The sequence below is a fragment of the Ornithorhynchus anatinus genome, chromosome 4 (assembly GCF_004115215.2).
Source record: "Ornithorhynchus anatinus isolate Pmale09 chromosome 4, mOrnAna1.pri.v4, whole genome shotgun sequence".
In the NCBI taxonomy this organism is placed as follows: Eukaryota; Metazoa; Chordata; class Mammalia; order Monotremata; family Ornithorhynchidae; genus Ornithorhynchus; species Ornithorhynchus anatinus.
The window spans coordinates 6,599,290-6,616,940 of NC_041731.1; the positions used below are offsets into that span (position 1 = coordinate 6,599,290).

At 53.1% G+C, this 17,651-nt stretch overlaps 1 protein-coding gene across 2 annotated transcripts in view; it reads right to left on the bottom strand.

The window, feature by feature from the left end:
• Positions 1–11,417, bottom strand: part of NDRG1 (N-myc downstream regulated 1) — a 44,949-nt gene extending 33,532 nt beyond the window's left edge. The window contains exon 1 of one of the 2 annotated variants that reach the window (XM_029062447.1): positions 11,314–11,417. The gene's annotated coding sequence lies outside the window, so the exon portion shown is untranslated. Of the gene's footprint in view, positions 1–6,771; positions 6,857–11,313 lie in introns of those variants that run through there. The other variant, XM_029062448.2, reaches the window with a different exon arrangement.
• Positions 11,418–17,651: the final 6,234 nt, after the last annotated feature.

Below are 17,651 nucleotides of genomic sequence, written 5' to 3' on the forward strand. Positions count from 1 at the left end.
AGCAGTTAGTACAGTGCTTTCCTCATGGTCGAGTGTAAGCTTCTTAAGGGCAGTGATAGCATCTCAAGCACTTAGTACAGCACTCTGCACACTGCTAGCCATCTGCTCCTCGAGAGGAGGGATCTTGCCTACTAACTCTACTGAACTCTCCCAAATGTTTAGGACAGTGCTGCGCACACTGTCCTAAGTCATTTCACTTTGTGAATTGGCTCAGGTCTACTGGAGCTACTGGAGAAATTAGGCAGGGCCTGAAAGAATTTGGTTCGAGACAGAGAAACAGAGGAATAGAAGAGGCAACGCCTCTTGCCCCAGATCAAAATCTGAGGGTTTTGAAAGTCTTCAGTTCACTCCCTCTGCCGTAATCTCTTGAGACACACGAGAAGCCGCATGACCTAATGGAGAGGGCACGGGCTTGGGAGTGAGAAGACCTGCGTTCTAATCTTGCCTCTGCTAATTGCTTGCTAAATGACTTGGGCAAATCACCTTACTTCTCTGTACCTCAGTTTCCTCAACTGTAAAATGGGGATCCCTGCTCTCCCTCCCTCCCAGACTGTGAGCCCTGAGGAAGACGGGGGCTGTGTCCATTCTGACCTGTATCCGCCCAAGCACTGACCTACCCCACTTCCCAGCAAGCGTTCTTTGCAAGCCTCCACATGTGCAAAGCGCCGGCCCTTTGACTCGTCCCCTCTGAACGCCGACAAGGAGACAATCCACAGCCCAAGTCTTACGAAAGCTTAATTCTGTCAAATGAGGCATTTTGGTATGTGTTTTGCTCTCCGCTGGGATACGCCAGTCTGCATCCCGGGCCCAGTTCTCTGAGCAGATGACCCCACAAACATTCCTTTATCCGTCTTCCAGATCCCGTCCTCCAGAACCACTCAGAGCACAAAGTCCGTTTTCTGTTTGCAAATGTTCCTGTAAAGTTGCCAGCTCCGGGGGAAACCAAGGGTTTTCATGCCGCTTTGCCAGGTCAGCATTCTGAGGTCACGAGAACCCTGCTAGCAGAATACCTCGCCTACACGGCTACAGAAGCTTCCGATGTCTGGAATCCGGCCACTCGGGTGCTACGACCAGCCCGTGGGGAGAGCAACAGAACTCCCTGGGCCTCGTGACTAGCTCCTGGGGGGCCGTGTCCCCTCAGTAGAAACCAGTGGGGGGGGGAGGGGGGGTCTTCCTTCCCTTCCCTCCCCACCCCATCCCTCCCTAGTCCTCCCATAACAACTGGAGCCGGGCCGAGACACAGACACCTAGCTGCGCGCTGGTCTTGGGGAGGGGACAGGCCGGGAGTGGACTCAGGGCTTTTTAGGACTTAATAATCGTGGTATTAATAACTGTGTTTACTATGTGCCAAGCACTGGGGTAGATTTAAGGTAATCAGGTTGGGCACAGTCCCTGTCCCACATGAGGCTCACAGTCATAATCCCCATTTTACAGAGGAGGTAACTGAGGCACGAAAAAGTGAAGTGACTTACCCAAAGTCACAGAGCAGACGTGGTAGAGCTGGGATTAGAACCCACATCCTCTGACTCCCAGGCCCGCATTCTTTCCAACCCGCTCCTACCGCAGGCCGGGCGCGGGTGAAGGGGGGAAAATTCTCTGAAATCCACCTGGGACCAGACAAGGAGGCAGGATGGGACACGGGCACTGGGTGAAGATATTTGTTAAGCATCCAGTATGTGCCACGATCCCTGTCCCACATGGGCCTTGCAGTCTAAGGGGGAGGACAGGTGTTTCATCCCCATTTTTCAGAGGAGGAAACAGAGGCCCAGGAAAGTGAAGGGACTTGCTCGAGATCACCCAGCAGGCAACTGGCGGAGCCCTGATTAGAACACAGGTCCTCTGACTCCCAGGCTAGGCCACTCGGTAACTCCGAACTAGCCCGGTCAGCCAAGCGTCCACTTGACCGGGAGAGTTAGTGGAGCTGGAAGCAAGGGAGGAAGCAATGGGTAGATCTCTCTGTCTCCCCTTTCTCTTAGAGGTCATCCTGTCCCCAGATCCTTCTCAGACGGGACTTCCCCCTGGAGAGCCAACAGGCACCTTGAAGTGGTTTCTGATCACTGCCATCCAGAGAAACTGCAGCGAATGAATTCTTCTCCCTCTCCCTTCCCCTCTCCCTGCTTAGGTCTCACTGGCAGGGACGATCAAGAAGTCTGGGAGGGAGCTGGAAGGGATAAAGGATGATCTAATAATAGGAAACAGTGAAATATTATTAGTGACTAGGCTTTGAAATAGTCTGTCTTTAAGGGGCTCTCAAATGCACGGAAACCCATTAGAGTGGGTGGGAAACGTGGTTTGCTTCTGCTGTTCCCTCCCAACCCCTCAGGACACACTCAGTAAATAGCACTGATTGATAATAATTGTATTTGTTGAGCGCTTACTATGTGTTGATATAATCAGATTAAACAGTACCTATCCCTCACAAGCCTGGCTCACAGTCTAAGGGGGCGGGAGGGATTTTGCAGTTGAGGAAACAGAATCAATCGATGGAATTTATTGAGCACTTACTCTGTGTGTGCGCAGAGTACTGTACTAAGTGCTTGGGAGAGTACAATACAAGAGTTGGTAGATACAGTCCCTGCCCACGAGGAGTTTACAGTCGAGACAAGTGAAGTGTTTCGTCCAAGGTCACAAGGCAAGTGGTGGAGCAGGGATTAGAACCCAGGTCCATGCTATTCCCACTAGGCTAGACTGATAGTCTGCTTGATCCTCGTTCTGGGATGAGAGAGATTTTCTATGAAAATGAGATAAAGCTGAATCTAAGAGGTTTCATGAAGAGAGTGAGGTGACTCTCCAGAGACAGCCAGTGAAGCCAAGATTCTACAGCCAGAGTGTACACCGTTCCTCAGAGAGACGGTCTGATAAGCCCCTTCTCCCCCGTCCAGCCTCAGTGGAACAGAGGTGGTACCGGCCCTTCGGACGGTTAATTACTTAGGGAATTTATGAACCACTTTCTACATGGCCTGAGCAGATACAAAACAATCAGATCTGACACAGGGCCTGTCCCACCCAAGGCTCACAATCAAAGAAAGAGGGAGAATGGAAGTCTCAACCTCCTAATCAATGGTACACATCAAGTACATACGATGTACAGAGCACTGTACTACGCACTCAGAAGAGTACAATACAACAGAATTAACAGACACATTCCCTGCCCTCCCATTTTACAGAAGAGCAAGTGGAGTCACAGAGAGGGTGAGTACTAGTACTCAGAGTTCCCAAGGCTTGTTGGTAAAACTGCAGCAGCATTTACCGTGTATAGACCTCTCCCAAGCGTTTAGTACAGTGTTTTGCACACAGTAAGTGCTCAGTAAATACAGTTGAACAGACCTCTCTGTGATACACACATTCACCGTGGATGAGCCAACATGGATATTCTCTGGAACCCAGATGACACCATACCCGCTTAGTTTGAGGGACAACCATGGGCCGGGCAGACCTAAAGGGACCTCTCTCATTCCCCAGACATGGACAGAGCCTATAGCATCCTCCCCTACTGATGTTGCACACAGGCCTGAGACCCCAGTTGTGAGGGCAGACCAGCGGGTCAGCCAGAAGAAGATGGGGAAGGAAGGGAAACTTCAGAGAGCACTGGAGCTGTTGTGGGAGTGACTCTTCGTGAGTCAGTGGGCGGGGGAAGCAAGCAGGAAGATGGTCCTCAAAGGAAAGGAGAGAGCTGGGGGGGGGGGGGTGGGAGGAGACAGGGAAGGGGTGGGGTTTTCCTCCCAGGGGCAGAGCAGAGCGGACAGGCAGGATGGAGGCCGGGGTGGGGCTGAGCAGACTGGTGTCTCCCCCAACTCCTGGGGAGGGCAAGATTTGGGGTGGGACAAGGGGGTGATGAAAGGTGGGGGGGTGGGGGCATGTCTGGCTGGCAGCCAATCTCACTGGTTCCAAAACCCAGAAAGGGGGCACCTCTCCCCCAACCTCCTTCCCGCCAGCTACTATTTACTGGGCACTTCTGCTCAGTGGAGCCCAGCACCATCCTCACGTCCACTCACGGTGTCTGTTGGAAGAGGCAGAGGAAAAGGAAGTAGGGCGGGGGGGAAGGAGGGGGAAGAAAGGCTGAGTGGCTCTCTCTCAAAAGGAGGCATGACCTTGGCACCTCAGGAGCAAAGAAAGTGAGGACTGGAGCGGACCAAGAGCTGGAGGACAAAAGGCCCCTGGACAATGGCAGGATTCTTCAATCAATCCATAGTATTTACTGAACACTTACTGTGAGCAGAGCACTGTGCTAAGTCCTTGGAGAGTGCAATAGAGCTGGCAGACCTCAAAGAATCTCTGCAAGTCTCAGGAAAAAGCAATCAACAGTATTTGTTGGTTGCCTTGAGGCCTGCACCAGGCATCTCCTGTGTCTCAATCACTGTACTGTCTGGGATCACACAGTAGATGTAGAAGATGCAGTCCCTGAGCTCAAGGAACTTGCTCCCCAAGCAGAGGCGGAGGAAGCAGTTGACCTAGAGCAGTAACACAGCTGCTCTGAGGTCCCACTTTCACAGCAGCCCACACCAAATCCCCCTACATTCCCACCAGCTGTGCCCGGCAGCCTCAGAGCTGAGAGAACGAACTGCAGCAACCTGCTCGGGTACACCTGTGTTGACCTGGAAAAGCTTCCGTGTGCGTTGCCAGCCACAACCTCAGGCAGAAACAAAGCCCCAGATGGCACAAAGAGACCCCTCCCAGATGAGGGGTCACCAGATCAGGGTTCCTGGGTGAGGTGGGGGCAGAAGGCTCTCCCACACATGGAGCGGAAAAGCTGGGTGCAGGCCCCAAACGGGCATCTGGGCAGGCAGGAGCGAGTCGTGTCCGATCAGGGGCTGAAGGACGAAGGCCCCTGGCCAAGGGCAGGATTCTTCAATCGATATCGAGCGCTTACTGTGAGCGGAGAACTGCTTAGCAGCCGTAAAAGAGTATAGTCCTGGGAGTCAGGAGACTGGGCATCTAGACCCAGCTCTGCCATCAGTCCGTGGTCTGGGACAAGACACTAAACATCACTTTCCCATTCACGAAATAATAACGTTGGTATTTGTTAAGCGCTTACTATGTGCCGAGCACTGTTCTAAGCGCTGGGGTAGACACAGGGGAATCAGGATGTCCCATGTGGGGCTCACAGTCTTAATCCCCATTTTACAGATGACGTAACTGAGGCACAGAGAAGTTAGGTGACTTGCCCACAGTCACACAGCTAACAAGTGGCAGAGCTGGGATTCAAACTCATGACCTCTGACTCCAAAGCCCATGCACTTTCCACTGAGCCACGCTGCTTCTCTGGGGATCAGACTCTCGCCTCTCGCTCCCTCGATGGTGAGTTCCGAAGAGGGGCAGGCTCGGTGTCAGATCCGATTATCTTGACTCCATCCGAGCGGTTAGCACAGTGCCTGACACATAAGAAGGGCCAGAGCCATACCATAATTATTCTAATAGAGTTCCTTGGACGAACACTCTGAAAGTGCCTTTGTTCAGTTCCATCTTCCAAGACTTCCGTAGGCTAGAAGGCAGAGTCCGCTCCTCCTCCTGTCACTGCCCGCCCTCTGAAGCCCACCACGCACTGTCCCTGGGGGCAGCAAGAGGGAAGACAAGAGAAGCTCGAGGGAGGCCGGGGAGGGGGAAGTACAAAAACACGACAGGGCCCTGCCAAGAGTTAGCTGGCACCCCTACCTCCTGACCCAAGTGGGAGGTCCCTGTCTGGGTACTATCCCCTACCACACCATGTCCCCGCTCTATCAGGAACAATCAGTTTTTAGAGTGAGAAAAGGCCAAGAGCTCTGTCCTCTCCCCTCCTGGAGCAGAGACACGTCAACAGTTGGCTCGGGCAGGAAGTTGACATTTATAAGGTTGGGCGGTACGGTGGCGGACGTAAGGGATGAGAAGGATGGAATCTTAAGGCAGGAGAGAGCGGGACCGTAGCATTCGCTAGGCAAACTCTCAGGGGGATCCAACTTCAACTTAGAGAGAGGGTAAGGAGTTGGGGTGGGAACATGGGGAGAGAGAGGTGCCCGGGATTGATCAGGATACTTGCCCTGCCATTTCCAATCGGGAAAATGGGCGCTCATCACCAACAGCTGTTTCCCTAGTGACCTGCAGAGCCTCTCGGACACCCAGCACGGAAGCTGGACTGGACATAGCGGCCCGTTTGATTTACAAAGAGGGAGCAAGGTGCCTGCAGGCCCAGTTCTGAGTCCGTCCCTAGCCACAGGTCAAGTGTGAGTTTCCTCAGTGAGGCAGGCACCCAGCAAGTCGGCACCCACAATTTCTCAACAGCTCACAGTAAACAGAAGTGGACTGTGGGACTGTCTGAAGGGACGTGATCAACCAACTGAGCACTCAAGTGTGTGCAGAGCACTGAATAATAATAACGTTGGTATTTATTAAGCGCTTACTATGTGCAGAGCACTGTTCTAAGCGCTGGGGCTCACATTATTAATCCCCATTTTACAGATGAGGTCACTGAGGCACAGAGAAGTGAAGTGACTTGCCCACAGTCACACAGCTGACAAGCGGCAGAGCCGCGATTTGAACCCATGACCTCTGACTCCCAAGTCCGGGCTCTTTCCACTGAGCCATGCTCCTTCACTGAACCAAGGGCTTGGAAGAATATTATATAACAGATTTGGTGAGATGTTCCCTATCCACAAGGAACTAACAGTCTAGAGGAATGGAACAGTTTCAGAAGAACTCTCTTCGTCAAAGTGAAATTAAGGTAGGCAGAACACCAGGATCTCCTAAGGAAAGAGCCGAAACAGCAGCAATTGTGGATGCTCACGGAGGGTAACTTACCTGAAAACCCAGGTCTATCCTACCCCCACCAGGCAGTTTTTGTAGGTTTCGTTTTTTGGGTTTTTTTAAATTCCTTTTCCAGTTCGGGGGCATAACATCTGGGGAGAAAGGAGAACAGGGTGGCTTCTTTCTAAGGAGAATCAATCTGCCAGGAAGTCAAGAGAGCAGAAATAGGTCGACGGCAGAGTGGAGACGAAAAGATGAAGGGGGTACAGGGAGGGGGAAATCCATGGAATTAGGCCTTTAGCCAGAGGGATCCTTCCAGAGAAAAGTCCGGGAATCCAGTCACCACATCCAATAGTACTTCCAGGCCTGTATTCCTGAAGCCCTGTCACAGCAAAAGCCACTTACAGGGACGGAGATGTGGGCCACACCCTGCATGTTTCAATAACCCCAACATTCTCTTTTGTGGACTTCATTAGCAGGGGTGTGTCCACTGGCTAATGAAGGGCCAGTCAGTCTTCTGAAAAGTCAGTCCTGGCTCTGGGTTGTCAGTCCCTCCTGAGCTGCAGGTGGGAGTTAGTCCAGTGTTCCCGCCATGGGTCCGGGCCGCAGCCCAAAGGCCCCGGCTGGGCTAACTTGGCCCCGGCATCACCCGGATCGGACCGGCCCGGCCCGGATCAGCGGCGCTGCCCTCGGAGCTGAACGCGCGAGCTGCTGACTCAGCGACGGGATCTGGAAAGGCTGGCTCCCCCTGGCTTTGGAAGACCCCGACGGGACCCGGGCTCTGGCCTCCCGCTGGGCCCGGCGTTCAATGGGGCCCATGGCCCAGAGATTCGGGCATCAGCAAACAATAGTGTCTTTCTTGCTTTGCTTGTGGGACTGTTGTTCCAGCCTGGGCGTTTTTAAAGAGCAAAGGGGCAAATTGTCCTGTTCCAGCTAGTTGCCAGCATCACAAGGAAGGTTGGATTCTTCCCCGCAGCCACCCCGTTGGTCTCCGGGCATCACATGAATGCCCGATGTAGGCTCCCCCCCGGCTATTTCCCAACACCCAGAGAGTCTTTGCCCACCCACATCCTCAGCACCGGGGTACATCAGTCTAGACCGTGAGCCCCCGCGGAGACACACAGGGATCGGCTCTGATCTGAGTATTTTGCATCTTCTCCAGTCTTTAGTATACCATAAGCATGTAAACGCCATTGTTATTTACTGGTACATTTAATCATATATTTCGTTTGCCCTATTTGCCAATATTTTCATGACCATCTCCCCTATTAGAATGGAAGCTTCTTGTGAGCAGGAAACATCTTCTTGCTTCAGTATGACTTCCCAACCTGTTAGATTGTAAGCTCCTTGTACTCTTTCTTCCAAGTGCTTAGTACAATGCCTTGCACACAACAGACTACGTTCCTAGGAGGCAGGTCTGGCTTACAGAGAAGCAGTGTGGCTTAGTGGCAAGAGCACAGGCTCGGGAGTCAGAAGCTGTGGGTTCTAATCACAACTCCACTTAGCTGTGTGACTTTGGGCAAGTCACTTAACTTCTCCGTGCTTCAGTTACCTCATCTGTAAAATGGGGATTAAGACCGTGAGCTCCACGAGGGACAACCTCATTACCTCGTATCTACCCCGGTGCTTGGCACATAGTAAGCGCTTAAGTGATCGATTAGTACAATGCAGAGCTGTCAGTAGGTGCTCAGTAAATATCATTACAGTTACTCCTCTCTGCTTTCTTTAACTGCAAACCCAGACAAGACCAAAGAGCAGGAGGGTTTCAGATTCACCATCCCCCCAGCAGAGAAGTCTCTCACACTAGGACTTCTCTCGTGTTAAATCATCCCGGTGTCTCCTGGCCTAGAGACTCACAGCTATTCCCGCCCACTGCATTCCTGCATGATGAACTTTCACATTTACAGCATGACCCAATAGAAAGACCACAGGGCAGGGAGTCAGAAGACCTGGGTTCTAATCCTGACTCCGGCACTTGTCCGTTCTGTGACAAACCACTTAACTTCTCCGTGTATCCTCCTCCGTAAAATGGGGATTAAACATCTGTTCTCCCTCCTATAATAAATGGTACTATTTATAATCTATAATTATATATTCCACAATTTACATATTATATATCAAATGGTATTTGTTAAGTGCTGATTGTGGGCCGAGCACCGTATTCAAATACTGGAGTCATTAAAAACAAATGAGGCCCCACATGGGGATCACAGTCTAAGTAGGAGGGAGAATGGATGTCGAATCACCATTTGACAGATGAGGGAACTGAGGCACAGAGGAAGTGAAGCGACTCACCCAAGGTCACACAGCACACAAGTAGTGGAGGCAGGATTGGAACCCAGGTCCTCCTTACCCCCAAGCCAGTACTCTTTTCACTAGGCCACACTGCTTACTATTAAGATTGTGAGTTCTATCTTGTAGCGTGCTCAGCCCACAATCAGTGATCAAGAGATACCACAATTTTTAATTATTATTCCCCCCTATTTTCACTGCTTCTGAAGCTGAAAGGCAGAAGCTGCCACATTTCGACCTAGTGGATTGTTCAGTACGGACTTCCTTCCTGCCAGCCTCACCTGAAGGCTTGGCCGGGAACATTCAGTTCAGAATGAGGACCGGCGAGAGCAGACAGCCAAGCCACGGGATTTATTGAGCATCTCCTGCGGGCAGAGCACTGTACTGAGTGCTTAGAAGAGTGCAGAATGCCGAGGGTGATTCAGCTTTTGGAACTTGGTAACTGTACTGACGTTTTCTTCCAGAGCAAGCCCCACTCAGTGATGGAAGAGTTTCTCTCCTTCCCCCTTTTTTCTCTCTTTAAGGAAGGCCAAGAAGGAGAGGGCGAGGCCCCTCCCAGGGGATGTGCAGCCTGCTCAGAGTTTACAGTATATTCTGAAGTCCTCTAGAAGACGTGGGAAACACCATGGAACTTCTGAAGGACTCTGGACTCTGGCCAGCTGGAGCGATGGCCTTAAACTAGAAGAGAGGGTGTTGCAAAAAATTCAATACACCCAAGGGGGAGCTTGATTCATTGAATAGTAATAATAATAACGGTATTTGTTAAGCACTTACTAGGTGCCAAGCACTGTTCCAAGCACTGGGGTAGATACAAGGTTATCAGGTTGTCCCACGTGAGGCTCAGTCTTCATCCCCATTTTATAGATGAGGTAACAGGCAGAGACAGAGAAGTTAAGCGGCTTGCCCAAGGTCACACGGCAGACAAGTGGCAGAGCCGGCATTAGAACCCATGGCCCCCCGATTCCCAAGCCTGTTCTCTTTCCACTAAGCCACACTGCAATTGCATTTATTGAGCGCTTACTGTGTGCAGAGCACTGTACTAAGCGCTTGGGAAAGTACAATACAGCAATAAAGACAATCCCTGCCCACAACAAGCTCACAGTCTGGGGGAGGACTGCCGCGATGCAAGCTGCAAGAAGAGGGGTGTGTGTGTGTGCGGAGGGGGCCAGCATTGTGTGGGGGCTAGAGACCAGACCTGGGAGTCAGAAGGTCGTGAGTGCTAATCCCGCTCCCCCGCCCCGCCCCCCCGTCTGCTGCGTGACCTTGGGCCGGTCACTTCTCCGGGCCTCATCTGTAAAATGGGGATCGAGACCGTGAGCCCCACGTGGGACAGGGACCGTGTCCAACCCTTTTTGCTTGTATCCACCCCCAGCGGTTTAGTAGAGTGCCTGGCGCATAGTAAGGGCTTAACAAATGGCATCCTGAAACATAAAAATCACACACGCACGCACACTTCTGACACCCACACACGCACATACAAATTTGCAGGCACGAACAGACCCACAGACACGAAGAGGGAGAGAAAGGGAGAGAGCCAGCTGCAACCAAGCCCAGCCTCCGGCCTTCCAGGCTCAAGAGTCAGACGGAGGGAGTTTTTGGGCGGTGGCCACGGTGGCCCGAAGCCCACCAGCCTCTTTTCCTCTCTCGGGGCCCGGGGCTGGGGCTGGGGGGCTGCCCGGCTTTCCTTAGCCCATTCCTGGCCCAGAAGGGGTGTGGCTCCCCCCTCCTCCCGACCCTCGAGAAGCAGGGCGGGCCAGAGGGGTCGAGGGGTCAACTAGCCCCTGGCCACTTGCGAGACGGGCCCGATTTTTCAATCCCTTTCGGTGGGAAGGAAGGGGGCGACCACCCCGCCCCTCGCCGGGGCCTGAGCAACAATCCCCAGCCCCCGTCCCCAGGGCTCTCTTTGAGGATCTCTGGCTCACATCTGGCGTGCATATACACACAAGTCACACCCCCAGCATTAAATAATAATGATGATGATGATAGTATTTGTTGGGCGCTTACTCTGTGCGTAGCACTAAACCAGCACCCCCTCACCCCCACCCCGAGACCCTTTGGTCGCCCATCCCGGAGCCCCCCGGCCCAGCCGGGACAGTCCTTATGTCCACCCCCTGGCCATCTCCTCCCGGGCGGTATATCCAGCCCCTCCCCTCCTTTTCCAACCTCCATCCTGCTCCCTCCCCCCCCCGATCCCCTGCGCGTTAGAGCAGGGTAGCCGCCTCCCCCTTCTCCCCGCGTTATAGGGAGGGCGGGATCTCCCCCCCAAAGCGCGGGCGCCCCCCAAGGGTCGGGGAAGAGACTCACCTGAGCGGCGGGGGCAGGTGACGGCTTCCCAGTGCGGGGCCGGCGCCGGTTTGTTTATGTCCCGGCCGGGCGGGCTGGGCCGCTTTATAGCAGAGGAGGCCCCGCCCTCCCCTTCCTCCTCCTCCTCCTCCTCCTCCTTTTCCTCCTCCTCCTCCTCCTCCCGCTGCTGTGGCCGCGGCGGAGGATCCCGGTGACCGCGGCCGCCTGTTGCGCAAGGCTTTGTCGGCGAGCGCGGCCCGGGCTGGTCCTCACTCCCGCCCTTCCTCCTCCCTTCTTCCTTCTCCTCCCTCCCCATTCCGCTGCCCTCGCTCCTCCGGGATGTCTCTCCCATCTGGAGGTGGAAGCAGAACGGGCTCCGGCGAGAGATTCGAGCTGCTCGACCCCTGGACCCTGCCCACCCCTGATCCTATCCTCCCCCTGCCCTGCTCCGGCCCGTCTCTGCCCCTGCCCACCCCCGATCCTGTCCTTGACCACCCCTGCCAGCCCCAACCGCCCCTGATCCTGCCCTCTTCACCCGTCCCTGCTCTTGCCTCTGACCACCCCTGCCTTTCCCCTACCGCCGGGATGTCTCTCCCATCTGGAGGTGGAAGCAAGAGATTCGAGCTGCTCGACCCCTGGACCCTGCCCACCCCTGATCCTATCCTCCCCTGCCCTGCTCCTGCCCCAGCCCACCCTTACCTCTGTCCACCTCTGATTCTGTCCTCCCCTGCCCTGCTCCTTCCCACCCCTGCCCACCTCATCAGTGCGCAACCCTGCTCCTGCCTCTGCCCACCCCTGATCCTGTCCTCCCCTGCCCCGGTCCATTCCTGCCCCCGCCCCACCTCTGCCTGTGCCCCACCCCTGCCTCAATCCCTATCAAGGCCCCTGCCTCTGCCTCGCCCCTGTCACTGTTCCGTATCTGCTCCTGCTCCAGCCTGCCCCTGTGTCTCCCGGAGCCCCACCTAAGACCCCACCCACCCCTACCCTGTCTCTGCCTTTTCTGGACTTGGAGGGCCCAGATGAAGAAGAAGCCTGAAGAAGTCCCAGCACCGTGGGCCCTCCAGGGCCTTTGTCCAGCCTCTCCTCCCCTTAAACCTGCCCATTTATTTGGGCTCCTCCGGTCTCTCTTCTCTGGGTCCCAGAAGCGCAGGACCCCCCAGGCAACCCCAAGGACTTTCAGCAGCCCGGTTTAGCCCTTCCCCACCCTCTTCCTTGATGTGTCCACCTCCCATTCCCCACATCCCCTCCTGAAATATTCCTGCTGAGAGGCCCGCTTCCTCCTTCGGCTCCCTCTGCTCCCTCAGAGGCACCATCCTACAGGCTCAGGGAAAGGGCCCGCCCCCCAAATCCCATTTCTAATCAATCAATCAAAAGCCAAAACATGAGGGAAGGGGCCCCTTGGAGACCTGTGACTTGGGGTCACTGTGCCCCTGGATGTCTAAGTCCACGCAGCCCGTGATGTGATGAGGGTGTGGGACAATGGAAGGTCTGAGGAGGAGAAGGAGCACAGTGGCAGGAATGTTGCAGGGAAACAGCGGGCAGCGGTGAGCATAGGAGCAGCAGGGGCAAGACTAAGGGGAGGGCAGAAGGGAAGTCAGGAGAGAGAGGCAGGAAAGATCAGGAAGAGAAAATAATAAAGATGATGGTATTTGTTAAGCGCTTACTAGGTGCCAAGCACTGTTCTAAGTGCTAAGGTAGATACGAGGTAATCAGGTTGTCCCACATGGGGCTCACAGTCTTCATCCTCATTTTACAGATTAGGTATCTGAGGCACAGAAAAGTTAAACGGCTTTTCCAAGGTTACACAGCAGACAAGTGGCAGAGCCGGAATTAGAACCCACATCCTCTCACTCCCAAACCCATGCTCTTTCCAAAGGCAGAGAGAAGGGGGAGACTAATACGTCGGAAGGAAATGAGACCGAGACAAGGATGCGGGTAAACGGTACTCTCCAGATCTCCGGCGTCCGTGTGGGCTTCAAAGAAGCACAAGCCAGGCTTCAAATGCCTCTTGGGGTTTTCAAAGGACACTGGGGTCCAGCTTTATTTTGAGTCTGGGGGCAAGTGTAGAGTGCGGGGGTTGAGGGGAAGAATGGCTTTTTCCCTTCCTGCTTGGTTCCCCCTGGCCTTTAGACTTCTCCAGACACTCCCTATGCCACTGTTCTCATGCCTTAAATCCACCTGGCATCACCACAGTCTTCTTCCCCGCAGTGAACCACCCTCCCACCACCCCCCCACCCCCGGGCTCCCCAATCAATCTTTCAATCAATCAATCCTCAGGCAAGCTGAGAGTCAGAAAGGCCTAAGTGGAAAGAGCATTGGCTTGGAGTCAGAGGATCTGGGTTCTAATCCCAGCCCTGCCACTTGCCTTGCTTCATGACCTTGGGCAAATCACTTCACTTCTCTGAACCTCAGTTACTTTATCTGAAAAATGGGGATTAAGACTGTGAACCCCATGTGGGGCAGGGACTGTGTCCAACCAGATTATCTTGTATCTACACCAGCACTTAGTACAGTGCCTGGCACATAGTATGCTCTTAAATTCCATTTAAAAAAAGCTAGTTGAGGGGTCACTAAGAAGGGCTGCCCGCTCTGGAACCATCCCCCTCTGGCTCAGCCTCCCACTCCAGATCTCCACGACTCTGAGAAAAATTTGGGTCTTTGCTGGATCCATCCCCAGAAACCCATGTTGCCCAGCCCTGGGAGCAGGGGGGCTACTAGAAGGAGCGGGAGAGGGGGGCAGCTTTTAACACAACTAGTCTCGGCAGGAAAGCCCAGGGGTCAGGGCAGAGGGGAATCCTTCCAGGAGCTGGGGGGGCAATGACACCCAGTAGCCACCTGCGACAGTGATCTGCACACTGTAGCTGCTCAGTCATATTTATTGAGCTCTTGGGGGAGTACAGTCTAATAGACACATCCCCCACCCACAGTGAGCTTTCAGTCTAGTGCTCCGTACACCCTGTAAGCACTCAGTAAATACTAGCGATACAAAAGGCCTGGATTGGACAGCCAGAGGTGATGGGGAAATCCAGTTTAGCAGGAATTCCTATTTGGAGGGGGGTGGCCAGCTGCAGCTGACTGCGGTGGCATGGGAGGCTTCTGAAGGAGCAGGGCGGCCAGGGGGTGGAAGGAGGGAAGGACTAAGGCAGAGAGGGAGAGCAAGAGAAGGGAGAGGAGATAGGGAGAGAAGAGGGAGGTAGAGGAGGAGAGATAGGAAAACAGAGGAGGGAAGGAGAGAGGGAGAGAAGGAGGGGAAGAGGAAAGGGAGAAGAGGAAAGAGAGAGGGCTCCTGCCCAACAGGTGATTCACCCGGCCACCTGACCTTAAATCGCTGTGATGGCTCCAGGGATGGAGAAAAAGACATCAGCTGGAGAAACAGGAAAGCTGTTCACATTCTCTCACATATGCATAAGAACGCACACAAATACACCCCCCCCCCACACACACACCCCTTCCCTCCGTCTGGTAATAATAGTGGTAATAATAGTCCGCAGGGACACACCCGCCTTACTCACTGGTGATTAAAGACATTATCACGCCCGCACCGCATAGTGAAGAACGCCTTCTCTCCTCTTGCCCTACTGCTCTCCCCTTCCTTTCCCCCTTCCCTATCCTTCTCCTCATCAGTCACTTTATTGAGGGCCTACTGTGTGCAGAGCACTGTATTCATTCATTACTATTTATTGAGTGCTTACTATGTGCAGAGCACTGTACTAAGCGCTTGGAATGTACAATTCGGCAACAGAGACAATCCCTGCCCACTGAACTGAGCTCCTACTGGATGCAGAGCGCTCGACTGCCCACAAAATGCTCTGGGCAGAATGTTGAATTGGGCATCTATTTGGTAGCCAAGCATTATTGGGAGTGCAGAGGAGCATGTAGAGCAGAACCTGTACAGGGCACATGCAGTATGAGCCTGTTGTGGGCAAGGATGGGCTCTATAGGTTGTTGAATTGTACTTCCCAAGCGTTTAGTACAGTGCTCTACACACAGTAAGTGCTCAATAAATACGAATGAATGAAGTGGTGGGGTGGATGAGCTTAGAGCAGGGTTAGATTTCTCAATGATAATGGTCCTTGAGGAGCGGAGTTGGTGGGGGTTTCTGAACGGCTGTTGGCTGGGGCCTTTACCTTTGACAGATAGTTGTCAAAAATCATCTTCCTCCACCTGCCTGTTCTTAAGCCTGAGGATTTGCTTTCCTGAGGTGACTGTTGACATCACACCATTCCCAGTTCCCAGCGGGAAGGGAACTTTTCACCGGGAAAACCCCGCCCCTCCCACACCCATCCAGCCCCGGAGCTCCAAGCAGGTCCATATTAGGTCGACGGGGAGCCGTCTCAGTCTGACTAAGATATTCGTTAAGTACTTTCTGTGTGCCAAGCACTCTGCTAAATACAAGACAACCAGATTGGACACTGTCCCTGCTCCATACAGGACAAACCCACTGGTGGCAGGGGTGGCTCCCTTCACACTCATAACAATGAGGAGATCATAATAAAAACAATAATAATATTTGTAAATGCATATTATATGCTTATTGTCTGTCTCCCCTAGACTGTAAACTCACTGTGGGCAGGGAACATGTCTATTGTTGTATCGTACTCTCCCAAGATCTTAATAGCGTGGCTCAGTGGAAAGAGCACGGGCTTTAGAGTCAGAGGTCGTGAGTTCGAATCCCAGCTCTGCCACTTGTCAGCTGTGTGACTGTGGGCAAGTCACTTCACTTCTCTGTGCCTCAGTTCCCTCAGCTGGAAAATGGGGATTAAGACTTCGAGCCCCACATGGGACAACCTGCTTCCCCTGTGTCTAACCCAGCGATTAAAACAGTGCTCTGCACATAGTAAGCGCTTAACCAATACCAACATTATTACAGTGCTCTGCAACAGAGTAAGCACTCAATAAATTCATTTGAATGATTAAATGTGCTAGGTGCTCTACTAAGCACTGAGAGAGACACAAGATAATTGGGTTGGACACATCCCTGTCCTACATGGGGCTCAAACCCTTAATCCCCATTTTACAGATGAGAGAACTGAGGCAGAGAGAAGCGATTTGCCCACGGTGGAGCCGAGATTAGGACCCCGATCCTCTGACTGCCAAGTCCGTGCTCTTTCCACTAGGCCAGGCTGTTTCGAGGAAAAAGCACAGTGGAAAGAAAAGACTTGATTGATTTGGATTCTAGACCCCAAGCGCACACACACTCCTCCACTGCTTACTCTGCCAGTGAATGATTTGGATTAAGTGCTTGTATTTCCAGATGCCTCAGCCTTCCTAGCTGTAGAATGGGTGTGCTTTCTGCTATGCAGTCGACCGTTTATGGGAGGGGCCTGACCTCTTCTCACCTGAATGAGGTTCAGGTGACTCCCTCTTTTAATTGTTTTGCCCAGGCTCCCGGAATAGTGTCTCTTTGTGTTTACAGTTCTTTGAGTACACCCACTCTTTCCAGTTCGTTTCTCATTAAGTGAGCTCCCACCGGGGATTCAGCTGGTGATTTAGTTCCCCAATTTTCCCCGGAATAACAGCCCTCTTCCTTCTCTGAAGCATAACTCCAGGCCCAGTCCCATCTCTCTCTGCTGTACTCGACACCCAGCTCTCTGTTTTCATTCATTCAATTGTATTTATTGGGCGCTTACTGTGTGCAGAGCATTCATCCATTCATTCAATAGTATTTATTGAGCGCTTACTATGTGCAGAGCACTGTACTAAGCGCTTGGAATGTATAAATCGGCAACAGATAGAGACAGTCCCTGCCCACTGACGGGCTTACAGTCTAATCGAATGTTGGCATACAGGGTAATCAGGTTGTCCCACGTGAGGCTCACAGTTAATCCCCATTTTGCAGATGAGGGAACTAAGGCGCAGAGAAGTGAAGTGACTTGCCCACAGTCACACAGCTGACAAGGGGCAGAGCCGGGATTCGAACCCATGACCTCTGACTCCCAAGCCCGGGCTCTTTCCACTGAGCCACTCCGCTTCTCGCTGTAGTAAATGCCTGGGAAAGTACAGTACAGCAATAGAGATAACCCCTGCCCACAATGGGCTCACAGTCTGGAAGTTGGGGGGCCAGACACCAATACAGATAAATAGACATGAATATAAATAAATAAACAAGCAACTCCCCGAATTGGGTGCCCACCCCTCCTGGTATCTCAGAGAAGCAGCGTGGCTTAGTTGCAAGAGCACAGGCTTGGGAGACAGAGGATGTGGGTTCTAATCCTGACTCTGCCACTTGCCTGCTGTGTGACCTGGGGCAAGTCACTTCACTTCTCCGGGCCTCAGTTACCTCATCTGTAAAATGGGGGTGAAGACTGTGAGCCCCACCTGGGACAACCTGATTCTTTCATTCAATTGTACTCATTGAG